General features: G+C 33.9%; 1 protein-coding gene across 2 annotated transcripts in view; it reads left to right on the forward strand.

The window, feature by feature from the left end:
• Positions 1-18,499, forward strand: part of Dgk (diacyl glycerol kinase 1) — a 911,622-nt gene that overhangs the window by 427,642 nt on the left and 465,481 nt on the right. For both annotated transcript variants that reach the window (XM_085814117.1, XM_085814118.1), the window contains one exon: positions 7,892-7,973. The gene's annotated coding sequence lies outside the window, so the exon portion shown is untranslated. The remainder of the gene's footprint in view (positions 1-7,891; positions 7,974-18,499) is intronic.

The raw sequence follows: 18,499 nt of genomic DNA on the forward strand, positions 1-18,499 counted from the left end.
CCTTCGTGGAGGACTTTCTAAGGAAAAACTGGCTCGTATACACATGGGGGAAAACCACGAAAACGCCCATGCAGCCAGCCCGTTTGCGGGATTCGAACCTCGGACCGAACTACCATTGTTCAGCGACATTACCGCTCGGGCGCTGGTGGGCTCATCACATGTTGTCCTGCCATAAGGGCGCACATACGCATCGAGGATGTCATCTCCATAGGCCTGAGTATTTAAGGTTTCACATGGAAAGGCATGGATGTCTTTGCGTCCACCAAAAGAAATACCATCCCAAACACAGATAATGCCTTCTCCGTATGAATCTCTCTAATGGATGTTTGATGGATGGTAAGGGTACTCCGCGCTCCCCAAATCAAATAACGCCTACTGTCGCTTTGGAGGCTACACATGGATTCATCGGCAACGAGAACAGCCCTCCACTGATTAGCCATCTAAATGTTGAAATACCCACCTCCAACCGTTTCCATGTATGACCTGACGTGAGCGTCACGCAAATTACCATTCGACTCTCGCTTTCTGCATCTGCTTTTTTTTTCTGCCCCATTTGGAAATTATGCATATATATATATATATATATATCATTTAATTGCACCCCGAATATTTCGTAGGGTAGGGATCACAGAGATCGGCGAGAGAAAACTGGATATGGATAAAGAGAAAACTTGTTGGTTATTTCTTGAAATGTATTATACAAGTATATTGCTTATCACTCATATCTGCTATATTGAAAAAGACTGGAGAAGGAATATGTTCCGTTAAAGGAATTGCTTAGGTCCTCCAGTTCTATAAATCAGGTCATGGTTGTAGGAATAAATATGTGCTGAATGTTTATTGTAGATAAGGCATCAAAGTATGAAAAAATCAATTTAGGTACCCATTTTAGACTATAAACATTTCGGTTGTTTTACTAAAAATCTGAAAATTGAAGTTTTTGAATATTTATTAAGAGGAAAGTCTATAAGTGTTTTTCTTTATCCTTCTTGCAAGAAATTACAAGCAGAAATAGCTCTAAAGAATAAGTTTAAAAATTCTCTTGCCTAATACATCAGATTTGTTAATTATATAAAAATAGATATTACTAAATATAAAATTTCGAATTTTAGCATTTGTACAACTGTTAATTTAAAATAATTATTTTTAAATTAATGCCTTTCGAGATTAAATGTATTTCTGTCAAAATCTACATGACTGACACGAAATAAATTTAGATGTCTTTAACAATATTTTTACTTGTTGCCAAAACATCTACACTAATAAAAACTGTCTATCTCTCTCTTTTTTTGTTTGGGGCATTATCTTATCTGGAATGGCGGAGAGTTGAGTTTCGAGAGAAGTAATCTCGAATTTCAAAAATTCATGGGAAGCCATTTCGACCATTCTCATCTTCGTAAGACTTTAATGAGGCGCGATATTAATTAAAAACTCTGAAAACACTTATTTTCGCGCGTGTCTTGGCTTCCCTGCCAAAATGCCACGACGGGACTAGACGTTAGCTGAAAAAATTGGTTTCCTGGATAAAATCAAGCAACAACCACGAAACACTAGTCAGCGTCGGTTGGTTGAAATAACCGGATTAGCAAAGACTACCATTTCGCGCTTGATAAAACAAGAGAATGAGCTGCGAGAAGAATGGGCACAATGTGAAGAACGAAGAGGAACTTCCAAAAAACGGAAGCATGAAGGCAAAGACCCAGATGTCGATAATGCCCTTAATGAATGGTTTGCCATTGTTACTGAATGATTTGGGCGAGTAAGCAGCCCAATGTTTAAATGCAAAGCAGAAGAACTCGCTAAAAAGCTGAGCCACGATGACAAAGCTACGGACGGTTGGTTCTCTCGATGAAAATCTAGACATGACATAAAATTCAAGAAGGTACATGGCGAGAAAGAAAGTGCTCATAGTGCAAATGCTAACGAATGGAAATCAACAAAACTGCCCGAACTTCTTGAAAATTTTTCAGCAGATGACATCTACATGAGACTGAGCTGTATTATCGTGTTACACTGGACGGCTCGTTAAGTTACAAACATGTTGCATTCTCTGGCTTCAAAAAAGCGATGGATCGCGTAACTGTTTTGTGCTGCTCAAGCATGTCAAGAACGGGCAAGATGAAGCTGTTGGTTATAGGAAAAAGCACTAAGCCTCGCTGCTTTAAAGGACTTAGGATAAAGAGTTTACCAGTTGTGTATAGTGCCAACAGAAATGCGTGGATGACCTCTGAACTTTTTAAAGAATGGCTGAAGGATTGGGACAGAGAGCTACAACGCCAGTCGAGAAAAGTGCTGCTTCTTCTTGACAATTGTGCATCACATCCTCATTTACATTGCTTGATGAACGTCCAACTGGAATTTCTACCTCCCAGGACCATAGCTCTGATCTAGCCAATGGACATGGGCGTCATAAAAATTTTGAAGACCCTTTATCGTGCAAGGTTGGTTAATTACATCCTTGAAGCAATTGAAGAAAGTTTGCTGACCTCATCGTCAAAAGCCAGCGAAGTCATTGCAAAGGTCAACATCTTACAAGCATAAGTAGTATAAGTAGATCTGTAATTTATATCATTCTGCACATCTAACGAATTACTCAATTTTGTACTGGAAACAATGATACGTTTGATAGGACAGAATTTCTTAATAAATAGCCTTAGTACGGAATCTACATTTTAGGTCTTATTTCTGGACTTTCGCTTGTTTTGTTCATTATCCATTTCTATAAATTATAATATCAAGTATCAAAAACTGATCGGTTTTAGATGAGCAAAATGAGGGACAAGCTCGATAAGCAAGTCAAGACACAAGCACTATTTCAGCATGTGAATTTTAAATAAAATATACTCGAATCCACGCTTTAAAAGTTAAGTTGTGCGAATCCTATTCATAGAAAAATCTGTAAAAATAATCATGGAGTTAACAGTAAAAATGAAAGTAATCCAAGAGCGAGCATTCATAAGCAGCTGCGGGTGAAATGTAAACAAACATCAGGTAATGATTTAAATGCCAGATCTGGCAATGTAACCACTTCCTTTCCTTCATAATTTTGATGGTTCTAATTCGAATAACATAACGTAGTTTCTTTCAGCCGTCTCGGAAAAGCCTGCAGTTTTTAAAAATGCAAGAAAATAAAATTCGATTTTTTGAAGCTGCCCCATATGTGATGATTTACCTTAACTCCTGTACTGTTAATACGTCACAACACAGACACATAATACATTACAGAACAAAATGACAAACTCCAATAACTCCTTGATGATAAGAGTTAATTAATTATTTTACATTAAATACAATATTTTATACAATAATTATTTTAATGTTTATTTATTTATTTTTACTTTATATTTTCTGGCTCATGAGCAAGCCTCGCTTACATTTTGCTAATATTGTTTAGCAACTTGTGTAATTCAATAGAGGCTACTTCATGATGTACTGTGATTTATACTTAAAATATTGAAAGCTAGAAAACATGGTGACCTTTTTCTTGTAAGCTTTAATAAATGGTGTTACTTCAATATCAAAGATTGTAGTTTGGAATGTTTTATCACTTAAAAATACCCAACGCTTTATTAATATTCGGTTTAGCTTTCCATTTAAATTACTAGCTATTAAGAGTTTAGAATTTTTGAAATTCCTAATGATACCTCGTATTAATTTCTTTTGTCGTGCATGTAAGTTCGTATCGTGTGTATGTTAAATAACCTACATTATTTCTGACTTCTCTCACCAATCAAGAGGGCATCCACGTGTGTTTAAACTTCCAGTGTAAACGCAATGCATCTGAATGACATTTTCTAGAAACCCGAAACCTACTGCTCGAGAATCTCATTAGCACTAGAATTTCTTTCTTTTTTTCTTTAAATTCTCTTTTTACTTCTCTTCCCCCCCCCTCCACACTCATCTTTCTCTTTCTTTCCTCTTCTTACTCATTTATTCTTTGGCTTAGCATTTTTTATCTTCCTGTTTAGTGTCTTCGTATGAAATGAGAAGACACCCCTACGGTTCAAAAGTTTCATTTGTCACTGGAGTTAGTACCTTTTATTAATAGTTTCTGCAACAATTCCATTGAGACATTTTGTTAGTGATTTGCTCCAAAAAACTCTGCTCATTTGATGCTTTGTAAAATGTCCTTCGTTCTCCTGTTCTCGTCGAAAAGCGTCGAGATCAAAGAGCTCACTTAACAAGCTAATGGAGATTTAAAACCTTTCAGTGCTGAGTTGTCTGACCTTAGCGCGTGTTGTGGACTATCGCATTTATTTCGACAGAGAGCTCAGTGAGCTGAATAAATATAAATTTTAAACGGGAAATATATCGAATGCATCGAAATAATTCGGAATCGGAAACAGATTGCAAAGTCATTTATTTCATTGAATATCTGTAGCAACGTGATAATTAAAAACAATAAATTATAACTTCTGTATGTCACTCTGAATTTGGCGTCAATACGTGGTTCATTTACAAATACTGTTTGCTTTAATCAAATTGTACCGCGTTTTATTCGTCACAGCGAGCACACAAAGATTCTCATTTCGGCAAGAATTTGATTCTATGGTTTTTCGAATAATTTTTTTTTTTTTTTTGATTAACTCAGCTGCTGGGTTAACAATCTTTTTTTAAATTTCATTCAATTCTTTCGAAAATGATGCAAAATGTAAACAAACTTGAATAGCATGTTCGTTTATATTTTGCATCATTACTAACCATTTCTTTTCAGCTATATACAGTTCAGGTACAAGTACACCCGAATTTAACCTTAAGTTGTACATGTATAATACCGCAGCACTCACTGTCAGTTCCATCCGAATATGGAGGGAGAACATCCTGAGGGACTGTCCGGTAGTCTTTCACCCCCTCTTTTCCTACCATTAACCAATCTACAGGACTTTAGGCTCGCCGTATATCTTGAGTGCCCTCATGACGCGCAGACGCTATACAGTTACAAACATTCATTAGCGTCACTAACTCTCATACCATCTGAGCGACTGAAATAAGTTATAGCAATAGCATTCGTTTGTGGTGTAACAATGGTGACTCTGGCATAGAATAAATCTCATACCTACGCCTTCCTATGCAAACGAGCGGCTCATCATTAAAATCTCTGAACACAGGTAGTTCGTTCGGGGTTCGAATTTCGGCGAACGGGCTGGCTGCATGAGCGTAGAATAAATTTTAGGCAGTAGTAAGAATGGAGATGACGCGAGAACATTATCGCTTTATGATTTTCTATGATTTTTATGTGGAATTAAATCAAGAAGAATGCGTTTAACATCTGCAGTGTTTACAGAATTTCAGAGAGGTCACAACTCTCTTCAGGATGAAGAACGCACAGGAAACCCATTGCCAGCAGTAATCCCATATAATGTGTCATACGGAAAACATTAATCAATAATAATCCCTGCACCTAACAAATAATATAGAAGGAATTTAACATTGGATCCGCTACTATACGTAAAACTGTTCATGAAGAATTGCGTATAGAAAAACTAGTTTGCCTTTGGATTCCCCATAATTCAACAGAGCACCAAAAGAGGAGCGTGTTAAAATCGGTAAAGAAATTCTTAAATTATTTAAAGATGGTAGCTACCGTGTTATTTCTAAAATCGTAACTGTTGATGAAACGTACATATCATTTCTTGACGTTCCAACACGTCAAGAAAATACGGGGGTCCTTATTGTGATCCCACGCCCCCAATGGTGAAAAGACAACGTTCCATGAAAAACGTAATGAATGCCATTTTCTTCAGAAATACAGGATTGGTCAAAGCCATCAAGCTGGAAGGACAGACTGTCACAACTAACTGGTACACAACTAAGTGTTTTCAAGAAATTCTTCAAGAAGTGAATGTTAGAGGATTTATACTCAGCCATGACAATGCATTTTCTAATTCAGCAAGAATAACAGTTGAATTTATTGAATAAAAACAGATCAAAGTGATAGCAATCTAAAGACGGACTTACGTGGACGTCGGTTGCTTTCCGAAGAGGAGATATAAATGCATTTTTTTCATCGATTCCAAGAAATGAATGGCTTGAAACATTTCAACTTTGTAAAATTCGCCGACGAAAGTGCATTGATGCTGGAGGAGACCCGCATACTTTGAACATTCCTAAAATTGTGTAACTATAAAACCTATGTGTATCTCAAAAATTTCAGAGTGACCCTCGTATTATATTAAGAAAATAAGAAGGGCGCGATAAGACGCAAGACTATGTTTGCGGGTCTAGAAATCAACATTTAAAGTATCTAAAATGGGAATATATTTTCAGTATTCGTTGCGGCCTATAATCTAAAATAGAATATGTCAACTAAATGTTATCTTACTTCCAAGGTAAATTACAAAATAAATTTTTTAACAGAAAAATTAATTTGTGATAAGTAGTATGAGGAGATCGTATACTACTTAATACATTCTCTAAAAAAAATATAACTTGCATTTAAATAAACTTCATTCTAATAAAATTAATCAATTTCGAATATTCGTATGGTACAGAACAGTAGTTAATATGATATTCTTATCTCAGAAATGATCAAAATTAGGAGTTCCAATAAACAGAAGCGGATTCTGTGTTCTGAATCTTTTTGAAATCCGAATTTTAATCGTTTTTACTTCTTCATACGAAGGAAAGGAAGTATTGTAATCGCTAAAAATTCCGGTTATCATATTTCTTAGAAAACACCCATTTCGACCACTCTCGAATCCGTCTGAAAGATGATTTTGCGTTATTTCTCAACGTACGAACAGAATAAAGAACTTCGTTTAAAAACGGGCTGTGAAATGGATTTGAAATTTATTCAGAAGAATTCTTTTTCGTGACGTCTGTACGTACGTGTGTATCTCACACAACTCCAAAACGAGTAGCCTTAGACCTTTGAAATTTTGTATATGGGACTAGTTTAACATGTAGTTGTGCACCTCCATTTTTGGTTTCAATCGGCCGCACTAAATCTGTATATAAAAATATATACTCACTATGTTACCTAGCTTGGTGAGCTCAGTTTTTGTATTCTTATATGTTGGTAAACAGTGCATACTTTGCTTTAAAAAAAGATTGAATTATGCTGTTCTTATATTCCGATTAAGAGTTTAATGAGTTTAGCAACTGCATGAAACTATTGTAGAATTATCGACAATTTAAAAAATTAAGTTAAGCCTAACGAGGCCGCTATTTGTTTATATTTGACACTCTTAGTAGAATAGTGAATTAAGTCAGTTTGTGAACGAACTTCAGTGTCTTTTTGCCGACTGGGGCCAAAAGTGAACTTTCAGTTTTTGTGCACCGAAAAACAGTCTTCCTGCCTGCTGGCAGGTTTTATTTTTAGGAGAAATTCTAATTTTAATTGTAAAAATTATTTTTAATTGTATTTGGTGTTTTAGTTTTTTTTCTGTATTTTAAAATTTTAATGAAGATGCTTTGAGTTTTTATGTATTTGCTGCAAAGTGAGAACTTAGTTGATTGAATGAGAAATATATCTTCAAAAAAATTCGAAGAAGTAAGTTTAAATGAGGTGCAGCAAAAAATATGTATAATTTAATAGGCCGTACAAGGAAGTCATTGTGGTGTGCACATCAGATTTTTTTTAACTTATATGCAATTTAAAATTATATTCAGAGTGAATTTTCATTTTCAGGGGCAGATAATTGTTTTACGACGTGCAAACAGGAAGCTTATGACACCTGTTTTCAATAACTGCATCAAATAAATATACTTTTTTAATGTATTCCTTTGATAAGAAACATAAAAGATGCATATATAATTACGTATTTTTATCAGATTTGTTAATATATATTTTTTCATAAGATGTGAATCTGTAAATTTTCGTTTTTTATGTGTGCTTATGTTATTCATCGTTAATATAATACGTTAAATACGATTTCTTCTCTTATTTTAGTGTCACCTCCTGACTATAAAAGTACTTTGAATGGATAAAGAATAATTTGAACTCTCATCCTGTCTCCCTTGAATCTACACAGGTATGTAAAGTTTGAATTTTGTGTTCGATAAAACTTAAATTCATGGATTTACAGTTAAGGGTCTGAATGATAAAAAACTTTAATTACTACGTCCTAACTAGAACTGTCACTGGCTTCCAGTTGATCACATAATTAGCACTGTTGTTCTTATACCACCTTTCTGTATAAATTCTTTGAGTATAGGGTAGGACCGAGTATCGTTTGAACGCCGTTCATCCAGTATTGCGGTTAGCGTCGCTGACTGGCGTGCCAAAGAGATCTCGGAGAAGGCATGGATGTTTGTAAATGTATACTGTACGTGTGGCATGGGGAAAGTCTAAATATGTGACGAGCCGAAAGTCCTCTCGAGAAGTTCGTGGTAGCGGAAGAGGAGGGGGGACCCTCGCACCCATCCCCCGGGGTGCTCGCTATCAAAACTGGGGGCGGAACTCAGCTAAATCTCACTGTCACCTGTAAGGCTGCTGCCAAGGACAGGCGTATCTTGCGCTCCTTGCTATGAAGGAATTTCGTGGGACTTCAGGTCAGACAAGTGAACATTAGTCAACAACAACACGCTTTTGAACTGTTTCTCGTTAACGCATAATTCGAATTTATGAAATAAATCAAACAAGATATGCTTATCATATTTTTATTGTAGCTATCATATTTTGATTATGTGAATCATTAGTAAAAAATATCATACCCAAATATATATATATATATATTACGTAAATCCTCTAAGCAGGAATTTCGAGTTAGTAACCCTTTCTCAACCATAAATATTTTAAAGAAAAAAGGAATTAAGTCATCACTCCGTTCATTTGAAGTCATGCCGATCAAGTTTCTTTTTCAGTTCTCTTGATAGCCATATCTACAGCCTCATGGGACTTATGTATCCTGATGGAAGATAATGGGTAAGGTCGCTGAGAGTCATATTATTGGATAAGAACGCTAATTTGTCAAGTTGCAAAGGCAGATCAGTATTCGAGTAGATAAGAGGGAGATACGAATCATATCTTCGAATCGGTTATGCTGCGTATTTGGTTTTATGGTTTATTTGTGTGATTACGAGCCAATTTTTCTTAATCACCAAGGTATTCCTCCTCATAGGTGTATTGATCATCGACGGAAAATTGCCACCTTGCCAGTATAGTGCTTAGTGACCCTGACTGATGTAGCGATGGGCCCAGGTTCGAATCCCGGAGAAGGCATGGTTGCAACGGTAGCCGCCTATTATGTGCTTCCATAATAAAATGGCTACCACTTCCTGCACTTGTAGTTTTCAAAGTCCAATGGCTATTAAATAAAGCGCCGGGCCATGTTAAGTACAAAGAAAATCTGAAAGCTTTTAGATTTTAAATTACATCTAAATGGGCGTTTTTTTACCATTTTGTGTGTTACCTTTATTTGTTAAATATCATATTCTTTGCACTTAAACCGTAAAATTCAGTTCAATAGCAATGTCGCAAAATAATTTTAAAATGAGCATATATTTAGAATTTCCGATGCACACTCTCACGCGTTGGAGATAAAAAGGTTTTTCTTCCCCGTAGAGGGTTGCCATTGCTCGCTTTTAAATCGTTTAGTTTGTTAATGAAATATTCGTTGAAGTGTTACAAAATATGAAATCGATAATAAAACATATTCCAAATTTCAAATTTGGGCTTCCACATGCCCATATTGGTAGGAGGATTAAGTCATTAAAAATTCGCTGGCTCTATCTACCGTTGTTTTATCACAATGCGAGAAGTACACATACATTTATGCAGATTTTTCATTATTTAATTTCTTCAAATATAATGTAGGACTCTAACATTGGGTGGCAACAGTTTGAAAAGTGATTCGCCAATACTAGTGATTAAACGTAAAATTGCAAAACGAAAACAATAGTCCTTCAGAGGCAAAGTCTCTATGGACTAAAAAAAACATAATGTTCGCCAGCTTTTGCTGAGACATGAAGCTTTACGCAGAATATTTTATAGAACATTGTATGAAAACTATTTAGCAATCATTTTAGCTTTCAGATTTTATATTACATCTCAAGGGGCGCTTTTTTTAACGTTTTGTGTGTTATCTTTATTAATTAAATATCATGTTTTACGTACTCAAAACCTTAAAATTCTGTTTAACAGCTATATCGCAAAATATTTAAAAACAGCAAATCTTTAAATTTTCCATTACACAGTCTCGCTAGTCCTCAATAATGAGAGATCGGAAAATTATTCAGAGTTTGTGTACAATTAAATATTCTGTTTATGCTTGGGATGTATAAATAATATAATTTAGGTCCGTTTCCATTATGTAAACTGTTAAAAAAAATGGGACAGTTCTATAATTCCCGTTTTACTGGGTCCATTGACGAAATTTAACTTGCGTTTTTTATGTCTCGAAACCGCGACTTAGGATATGTATTAGATTTATGTATAGCATTGTTCTAATATAGGAATTTTAGCACAAAATCGGACTTTTTCTGAAATAACATACATTTGTTTTTCATATTTCGATTCTACGACTCAAATACGCCAAAGCGCCAAGTTTTGTAAAAACCTTACGAGTAATTTTTAAAGAATTAGTTCCCAAACTTTTAGCTCATCCATGTTAATTGAATTTGGTATATATTTATTTATATCTTTTTTTTTATTAAACTGTTTGGTTGTTTCTGCCTTTCACATTTCGAAATTTAAGTTCATTACAGATAAAATTCTCCCATTTTTTATGATTTATTTTTAATAATTTTTTATGATTTATTTATAATGTATTCTTAAAATTATTTTATACATTTTTCGAAGTTAATTTTGAATTATTACCATCATCTTAAAGTAGATGACTTTGTAAACATACCTACAAAAAATTAGAGTTTTTTGTTCAAAATTTCCTAATATACACGTGAATTTACATATTAGCAAGTTTCGAAATTTGGCATATTCATTATAAGCGATAATAACGTCAAATGTGTTTTACGCACATTGTTAAACCTTATTCGAAAATAATGAACGATGTCTTTTCTTTTCTCTCCTGTACAATGGAATAAAAAGAAAAGAAAATAGGTTGCCATAAATTAATAAGTTCGCCAAGTGAAATATTCTTGGTGGAAACTGAAAAAAATGTGCCAAGATACATTTTAAAATTTTTCATGAATTTCTCAACAAAAATTACAAAATTTAATATCTAGGCATAATTTGAATAGTAGAATCGAAACATGGAAAAAACAATTATATGTTATTTCAGAAAGCTTTGATTTTCTGTCAAAATGCCAATGTTAAAGCAATGTTAGATCGTGATTTAGTATATATATAAATCTATATACTAAATCACGCTTTCGAGACGTGAAAAATGCGATTTGAATTTCGTCAATAGGCCCAGTAGAACAGGAGATATACTCACACTGGAAAATGAATTAGAAATCTCTGAGATTTTCATTTGAATGCGACTAGGGATAAAATATGCAAATTTTTTTATGTCTTGGGTTTTTTTATGTCATGGTTAGAGCACAAGTATAAGTAAGGTGTACCAGTGCTTTTTACGATGAATGAAGTATAATGGGAAAAGCTACAGGTCTTTTAACATTTGAAAAAAGGGCTTATTGTTGGTGACCGTTTAGCAGAGGCCTTCGAATACAACAGATCTCACTAGGTTCTCAAAAGCAGCCTTATCAAAGTTTTTTTAAAGTTAGAATCAGAACCTACATTTTTTCTCTAGAAGACGTAATTACAGTTCGAGCGCAGTTTTCCAAGAGAGGGATCGGCGTCGTCTCCGACGAATTGTACGGCACAACAGGGACTCTACTGCGCTTCAACTGACACAGATCGTCAACCAAGGCTGTTTACAAGAGATTTCAGCTCGAACCATACTAAGAGAATTACAGAGTACAGGAATGCATAGTTCGATGCCTTTGAGAAAAACCACTCATTTCTGCCCAAGATTGCAAGAATTCGTTTGCAGTGGTGTCGGAAAAGAAGAGGAAAAGAAGACACTGCGCATTTGAAGAATTGGAAACTGGTAATGTGGTCGAATGAATTGAGCTACACCTTATTTTGCACTGATGGATGAAATCAAATTTGGTAAGAACCCCATGAAGCCATCAATACATCTTTGCCTTACTCGCACTGTACAAATGTCTGGTGGGAGTAGCTTGATATGGGGCATGTTCTGCTGGAATGGAAAGGGTGCCCTGGTGTTCCTCGAGGATGAACAAACAGCCACGAGATGCCTAAATATACTGGCAGATCAAGCTCCCACTTAAGTGCTGCTTTTATACTCTGATGGCGACGGATACTTCATGGACGATAATGCAACTATACATCGCCCCAGAGGGTTCAAAATTGGTTTACTAAACAACAGTCTGACTTCCAACAACTTCTCTGGCCACCGCATAGCCCGTATCTTAACTCCTTAGAAAATGTGTTGGATATAGTGGAGAGACGCATGCGACAGCACTCTCCTCTTCCAGCTAATTTGCAAGATCTAAAAAGCTGCATACCCAATGTAGGGTATTCTGTGAACGTATATGCACTCCGGAAGCATGTAGACTCAATGTAGAAACGAATGACAGAATTTATCCGTGAAAAGGGTGGTCCAACAAAATATTTATCTTGGGTTTCTAATTCATTGGCCAGTGTGTGTAGAACTGTTTCTTGTTTCCCCGAAGTGTATCTTGCACGCTTTTTGATGCCTGTGAAAGAGAAGCTAAACACATAATCAGACCCAAGGATAGTGCAATCTGAATATGAATACACTCTCCTGCGCTGGAGGTAAAAATGTTTTACTTCCATACAATGTTGCCATTGCTCACTTTGAAATCGTTGAGTTTGTTAATCAAAAATTTGTTAAAGTTTTACAAAATTTTAAACATATAATAAAACAAATTCAAAATTCAAAATCGAGCTTCCAAGTGCCCATGTTCAGTTGGAGGACTACATTATTCAAAATTGGATGGCTATAGGTACCGTTCTTTCTTCACAATGCTAGAAACATTCATGCAGATTCTTCATTATTTAGTTTCTTTAAGTATAGTACATGACGATAGTATTTGGTGGCAACAGTTTTAAAAGTGAATCAATGCAGAAAGTGAAACGACGAAAAATGCTGTTTTGAGATTAGAAGCCCTTTGGGTATAACGCCCCTTTGGGCTAAAAATATTCAACGAAAAGTATAAACGAACTACTAAGAAATATTGATTGTTGTTGAACAGATTTTATTGCCGACTTTGGAAGATACGAAGAAATGGTGTCCGGGTAAAAGAAAAATGAAAAACTTCCATTTAAAATGTGAGTTATATTTAGTTCATATTTTAAGGTTTCCAGCCGCTTTGGTAATCTATAAACCATTAGGAAGGATCGAATTCCCTAACGATGCTTTCTTGACTATCGAATTGAGAGTTTTCTTGTTTTTCCAAACGTATTGTCTTAAATGACTCTAGAAACCTCTTTTTTTATTTTAGTTTCCTTAAACTTTAAACTTAACAAAAAATAAATAAGCAAATAAAATATATTTCAGTTCTTTAGATGAAATACTCCATCCATGTATTCTGAAATTTTCTAGGAAATATTCTTTTGAATATGAACTCTTTTTCTTCCATTTAATGGCATTTCAAAAAGCAACCACGTATCGGACTTAGCAACAGGTAATTCAAAACGAATTTATATAAATGAAGGATATGTTTCCATAGTACTTTTTCGTGAAATTTCGTGGAATTTATTTCGTAGGTAGAATTGTCTTCGTCGAACAATAATCAATTTACTGTTCGACGAAGTATTCAATTTTTCAGAAATAAAAAATATTCAATAAATGGGAAAATGAGCGAACATTCCAGAAACAGAATAAAAGGATTATGAAAATATTCGTATGAATATCTCTCTAGCAAACTGAAAGCCCTTTTGAAATGCCACTGAATCTAAGGAATGTTTCAAAGAAATATCGAGAGCTTTTGTAAGGCTTACTGAAACCTGAAGTGAAATTATAAGGAAGAAAATTCTCGGGAAGTTATTAAATTCCCTTCATGCATTTTAATGGCCAAATAATGCGAAATATATGCAGTTTATGATGACGATGTCTCCTTTTAGGATATTTATTACACATTATTGAAGAAATCTTTCTCTTCTTTTAGTTTTGCATTTAAGGTGCATCACAAAATCATATTTCGGTGTACTTTGCCTCTTTTTTTTTTTTTCTTTTTCTTTTTTTTTTTTTTGTTTTGTTTTATAACGTTAGGTGCACTATGTGAATCTTATAGCCTTTTACTATATTTCAGGTAATTCATCATGAAAGACAGTTCATTTTAAGCAATTCTTGAAGAATTTAGAGGTTGTTGTTGTTATTAACTCAGACTGTATGTTGTCATATACTGTATTTCCTGGCGTATTTTCTCCCTAACTTATTAACGCCAAAGAAAATTTGTAAAATATTCGCACGATTTTCTACGCAGTCAGAGAACGAGTTTCCCTAAATTTTAAAATGGAATTGTCGACGAAGTGATTATTTTCGTCTTATTATAAAAGCTTTGCAAAGTACCCGCGAAGGTCACGCCGAACTTTTCCCTTTTAACTGTTGAACGTTATGCCAGCCTTGTACAAGAACCAACCCATGCCAGCAAAGCTAATAGAAACTGACATTCAGTCTGCGATTTTGCTGAGTCAGCTGAACATTCATCTTCTCTAACTATTTATAGATGATTTCAAGCCTAAGGAGTAGTAGAAACAACAATAAAAGAAATTTTCGAGATTCAAATTACGGGGAAGTAAAAATAAAAGTATCTTGTAATTTACTGTAACGTTAATATTACTGCGTATTCTTATTTGAATGTAGGCTTCTCTTAAAGAATCAATATTGAGATAGTTACCTGTAGTTTATCCATGACTACTTTTCTTTTATTATGTTGTTACTGTAACCGAGTGTTCGGAAACTAAATTATTCGCATAATTTTTTCTCTTTATTTTGGAATAATAAAATAAGTAAACAAAAGGGGGATATTGAAATTGTGAGGAAATACGGTTTTACTTGACAAAGAAAATGCTGCACCTTGAAGAAATATTGAAGACAAGATCAAAATTTACAATATGAGTAATTAAATATGTATTAAATATAAAAGTCTTAATAATAAATCATTTTAATTTTAAGGTTTATGTATTAGACATGCAACCAAATATATAAGGTAAACACAGTCAGAACCTCGAATTCGGAATTTGGAATTTTATATTTCATACTAGCGGGGAAAATCCATAGAAACATTTCAATTTAAATAAAATCAATTCATCCTTTCCAAGCAACAAGCAATTCGTAAATATTTTTTTGTTGCCAAACTAGGAAGCAAAACGTTTTGACACTTAAGGTTAATACTTATGACATCATGATTTAAATTTAATGTAATATAACAACTGTTTTTCAATATCAAAAGAATTAACGTGGCAATAACTTATCGTCTCAGTTATCCTAACCTGAAACAAAAGTGTTGCCAACAGCAGCTATTTATTTAAAATGCAGATTTTAAGGAAAACCTTTTGACTTAGAATGACGTCACATGCCATCGCGGGTTCTCTTCAACTTCAGAACAGATCATATAGAATAATAATATCTTTAATATTTGACAGTGCTAATTTTGTTTGATATTTTGTAGCGCTTACAAATTTTTGATTAACAAACTCTGCGATTTGAAGGAAAAATGTGGCAACACATTTCGAAATAAAGCAATTTAAGCTCCAGCGCGGGCGACTGTTGCCGCTCGGAAAAATGAGTGCGAAAATTAGAATTTTCAGTTTTAAAACAATAGCTTGGCTGATTAAAGCCGTACGAAGGTGAAAATGGTCGAAATTGCTTTCCACGAAATTTTGGAATCCGAGGATACCTCTCTCGAAACTCAGTACATATAAATATATATATATGTATTGTATATTGTATTGCAATTGTAATATATTGTAATAAATTGCTTATATTATAATAGACGATTCTTTAGATATTTGTGAATATTTGTGTTATGCGTTTATAATTTAGATTCTACACAGTTTAGTTTTGTTATGTATTAATTTTATTATACCAGAAGAGCAATTAATTTCGTTTTGTATTTTTCGTTGTTTCGCTATAAACTGAGTTTCACGTTTCAAATTATTGCCACCAAATATTAGAGCCTGCATTATATTTAAAGAAATTAAATGATGACGAATCTGCATGAATGTATGAATGTTTCTCGCACTGTGAAAATCAACGGTACCTAGGGACATCCAATTTTGAATGACGTAGTCCTCCATTCGAATATGGGCATCTGAAAGCCCAAATTTGGAATTTGTTTTATTCTCTATTTCATATTTTGTAAACTTTTAACAAATTTTTGATTAACAAACTGAAGGATTTCCAAGCGAGCAATGGAATACTGTACGAAAAAAAAGCAAATAATTTATCTCCAACGCGTGAGACTGTGTATCGGAAATTCTAAAGATCTGATCTTTTTTAATTATTATTGTGATATTGCTGTTCAATTCAATTTTGTGGTTTAAGTGCAAAGAACTTGATATTTAATAAATAAACCTAACACACAAAACGTTAAAAAAAGCGCCCTTTGGACGTAATATAAAATCTGAAAGCTTTCAAATTTTTTTATTTATTCATTTGATATTATTGTAGAACAACTTATTTTATTCAATTTCTAATTTGTTGTCATGTATTGTGCTGGTTAATAGATAATTAATGCATTTGTTTATAGATTTTTGTAATTTGGGGTCGATTGGTGCTGAAATTATTAGGAAAGCTCTTATAGAACTATAGAAACAAATATTTAGACAAATCCTTTCCTTCTAGGCTCTATCGATAGTTTTTGTCGCAATATTTGGCACTTTTCACTAACTGCGCGATGTTTTGGAAGTTTTTGGAACTTGGGACCGATTTCTCTGTTTCCAGCGAATTCCCTTTAACTATATTTAAATCCTATTTTAAATATGAGGCTGTTAGATGTCTTGAAGTCACTTGGACTGAGATTGCTGGTCTGTTTTACACTTTCTGTTTAGTGGTTATAGATTGCTTTTGACTTGGTGAAAGCAGTAACCATTGATTGTAACTGCGAAAGCAATAAGTTTACTCTCTCTTACTGCTCTGCGAAAAAAATTGTGAAATTAAATTTAAATTTGTTATATTATATTTCTTATGTATGAAAATGAATATAATTAAAAATTAAGAAATTATGAACTAAGGAAACAGGTTTAAGGTTTTTCAAAAGAAATTTCGTATTAAATATACCGTACATTTTACCCTCTTTAATTTAAAAGCAAATGAGGATTTACAGCATTATTTCTTTTCGCATCAACAAGACTCATCTATGCTGTTAAGATATATGCACTTCTGTTTGTTTGTGGCATTATCTTCTTCGTAACGGCGGGTATTTGAGTTCGAGAGACGATTCCAAAAAATTCGTGGGAAGCATTTCGACCATTCTCATCTTCGTACGACTTAAATCAGCCGAGATATTAATTAAAAACTCTGAAAACGTTTATTTCAGCACTTTTCTTTCCCGAGTGGCAACAATCTCATGAGCTGCAGACACAAATCTGCTTTATTCCGAAAAGTGTTGCCACTGCTTGATTTCAGATAGTAGAACTCGTTAATGAAAAATTTGTAAGTTTTACAAAATATAAAACAAAAGCACAAATTAAAAAAATAAACAAAAGGAAAATCTGAAAGGTTTCAGATTTTAAATTACGTCCAAAGGGACGTTTTTCTAACATTCTGTATGTTATATTTATTTATTAAATATCGTGTTTTTTTGAACCTGAACCATAAAATTAAATTCAAGAGCAATATCGCAAAATAATTTAAAATTGAGCCTATCTTTAGAACTTCCGATACACAGTCTCACGCGCTGGAGATAAAATGTTTTTTCTGGACAACGTTGCCATGGCTCGTTTTGAAATCCTTGAGTTTGTTAATCAAAAACTCGTTAAAGTTTTACAAAATATGAAATCGATAATAAAACAAATTCCAAATTTCGAACTTGGGCTTCCAGATACCCATATTCGCAGTAGGATTAGGTCATTCAAAATTGGAGGGCTCTAGGTACCGCTGTTTTTATCACAGTGCGAGAAACATACATATATTTATGCAGATTCTTCATTATTTAATTTCTTCAAATATAATACAGGGCGATAATATTTGGTCGCAACAATTTGAAAAGTGAAACGGACGTTCAAAGTGATTCGACGCAAAATCGCAAAACGGAAGTAATAGTCCCTCAGGAACAAAGCCCCCCCCCAATGTAAAAATAACATTGCCAAACATTTATAAGGTCATATTCTGACGTTAAAAAATGCATGCGATTGCATGTAACGTCATTGTGTGCTGAACATTTTTCGTTAATGTCAATATTTTAAATAAATAGCTGCTGTTGGAATTTTTTTTTCAGGTTAGGATAATTTATTGCCACGTTGGATTCTCTTATTCATGTTGAAAAAATTGTTATATTGCGTTAAATTTAATGATTGCGGTATATGTATTAATCTGAAGTATCAAAAGTTTTATTTTCCTGGTTTGGCAACAAAAAAGTGTCTACGAATTGGTTGTTGCTTGGA

The sequence above is a fragment of the Stegodyphus dumicola genome, chromosome 3 (assembly GCF_044657685.1).
Source record: "Stegodyphus dumicola isolate Sdum_Otavi_A_Nest chromosome 3, ASM4465768v1".
NCBI classification, from domain to species: domain Eukaryota; kingdom Metazoa; phylum Arthropoda; class Arachnida; order Araneae; family Eresidae; genus Stegodyphus; species Stegodyphus dumicola.